We start from the raw sequence: 2876 nt of genomic DNA, 5'->3' as shown, positions 1-2876 counted from the left end.
TTGCCTTGGGACGACTTCCATAGGCTTGTGGAGGATCCTCCAGAGAGACTCTGGAACTTTGGATTTGGAATTTAACAGCACCTGCAACCACATTAGCCATTTTCGTAACGGTTTGTGAGTTCTGTGAGTTGCTGCAGTGAACTGAAGAACCCTGGTATGAGAGAGATATGCTATGGGGAGGAGTGAGGGTTAGTAGCAGGGATAACCAAATGATACAGCATTTTGGAAAAGTCAGCTATTTGGGACATCTCTAATGTGACCTCATTGGGCCTAGTTTTGTACTGCGTTTTTAAAAGGAAATTAGTTTTGCAATAGTGGGAAGAGAGCATGTTGTTAGGGGTCATCCAGATGGGCTTCAACTCATAGCAACCCTATGTAGGCGTACAACAGAAAGAAACGCTGCCCCAGCCTGCACCATCCTCAAGGGGTGCGAGGTTTGAGCCCATGGTTGTAGCCATGTACCAGTTCATCCCACTGAGGGCTTCCTCTTTTATGCTGACGCTCTCTCTTACTAAGCCCGAGTGCCTTCTCCCACAAGGAGGCCCTCCTGCTTACACGCCAAAGCAAGTGGGACACAGGCATCAATCCATTTTTTGGTTGTCCTTAGTTACGGTCATATGCATGCATCTGAAGCAATTGAAATTATGATGGCTTGGGTCAGGTTCACTGTACTCCCTAGGATAGTAAACCAGGGAGATGTTGAAAGTCTATGGACCAACACTAGCCCCAGACGAAGTGAGCACTTATCTATGGCTAATTTAAAACTACTGGGATAAGAGTAGCCTTTATTCTGAGCTGATATCCCTCCTAGTATGTGGTTATAAAATATTAATTTCGTAAGAGTGATTTATTTTACAAACATCCTTATGTGGCTTAATAGAAAGATGGCAGTATTCTAGTCTTCAACCTATTAATTAAGGAGAAGAAGAAAAATATCAATTTGTAAGGTTTGGGAGACATCGGACAGTGTAAGATATGACAAAATAAGAATTTATAAATTATCAAGAGTTCATTAGGGATGGGGAACGTGGAGGGAGGGGGAAAATGAGGAGCTGATGACAGGGGCTTAAGTGGAGAGCAAATATTTTGAGAATGATGAGGGTAGCGAATGTACAAATGTGCTTTACACAATTGATGTATGTATGGATTGTGATAAGATTTGTATGCGCTCCCCAAAAAATGATTTTTTAAAAATTTGTAAGGTTCTAAAGTCTGGGAATACAGATTATTTTCATTGTTTTCTAATTTGAACTAAGTGTGACAGCTCTTGAATCTCTCGCTATCATTTCTCTATGGTTGTGAGATTTGAGAGTTCTCTTAATTTTTGAGTTTCTGGTCTTTTGCCTTCCTCTTTACAATTGCAGGAATGCTTCTAATTCTTCATTCTGCATTTTCATCCAAACTGTTCAGTTTTTGTACACTTTAATCATCAACTATAGCACATTCTTCTAGTCACAAAGGCCAAGTAATATATATGAACAGTAATAAACAGGAACTCTGCTGGTATAGTTGCATGATGAGTCGGCAGCCAACCACAAAGTCAGTAGTTCCAAACCACCAGCTGTGCTTTGGGGGAAAGGTGTGGCTTTCCAGCCCCATAAAGAATTAGAAACCCACAATAGCAGTGCTACCCTGTCCTAGAGGGTCAGCTATACAGCATCAACAGCAGTGAGTTTGGTTTGGTTGTGTTGAGTCCTAAAACAGATTTCTCTGGGTTTTCTCCTCATCTACCAATAAGAATTTCTCACCCTGCAAATTCTCCTTTGATTGTGTCTAGAAGTCACGTATGTGCAGGACAGGTCTCTTAGGTCTACTGATTGCATGGACCCTTGCAGCACACATTGCTGATGCAGGTGCTTTGTCATCTTCAGTGGCACTAATGCTCACTGTTGTGGTGCTGGTGTCTGGCCAGTGATGCTGTTTTCTGATGCTCACAAATGAGAGTAATAAATACTGGAAAGATGAAGCACAATATTTTATTTTCTGTAGATAATAGCTGTATAGTTAGAATACCTCAAAGAATTGGCAAAAAGCAACAGCATTAATTTTTCATGGAGAAGTGATGCCAATTGCAAAAGAAAAGAAAATTTTAAAAATCAGTGATATTTTAATGCATTAGTGAAAAACACAGAGCCTAAACAGGAAAAGTTCTCCTTCAACATAGAAAACACACACACACACACACACACACACACACACACACACACACACACACCACACATTCCACACACAAAGGGACCAGGATAAAATAATAGACATAGTTTTGTAATGAAAGCAATAAAATCTTGGTAAATATACATTTTCACTTAAAGTTTTATTAATTTATTATCTAGCCATTAATTAACTGTTTTACTCATATAGTGAGTGTATATTAATAGCTGTGAGAATAATCATCTTACAATGCCCAAACTTCCTCTTCTGGTGACGTAGAGGACTCATATTGCTAAGCCTGGCTAGAATGGATCCAGGGCTGGAAGAGAAAAACAGAAGAGGCTGCCAAACACCTTGCATGTGAAATCAAAGTGATGGAAAACAGGAAGGGGTAGGGGAAGCAGCACCCAACAGGGAACACGGGCTGGGAACCAAAGAAACTGTTAGAAGGATGTGATCGACAATACAAAGGAGTAGTAAGGAAAAGGACCAGGGTTCAAGGCCAAAAGTTTACGTTGAAGAGTCATTTCAGCAAGTACAGGACATCCCAAAACTAGGGGAGGAGGGAAGGAGAAAATAGGTAGAGGGTGGGGGTGGCATAAAGCCTGAACTAAACCAAACCAAGCTAAGCCAAGCCAAATCTACTGCCATTTTTATTCTACATGCAGTCCCCCTGCATTACAGTAGAATTGCTCCTAGGATGGTGACAGTCTGGTCTTCACAGG

Source organism: Echinops telfairi, unplaced genomic scaffold (assembly GCF_000313985.2).
Source record: "Echinops telfairi isolate 266 unplaced genomic scaffold, ASM31398v2 ScPeMD7_60;HRSCAF=208, whole genome shotgun sequence".
In the NCBI taxonomy this organism is placed as follows: Eukaryota; Metazoa; Chordata; class Mammalia; order Afrosoricida; family Tenrecidae; genus Echinops; species Echinops telfairi.
The sequence above is the reverse complement of the archived record's forward strand: the minus strand, read 5'-3'. Positions refer to the sequence as shown.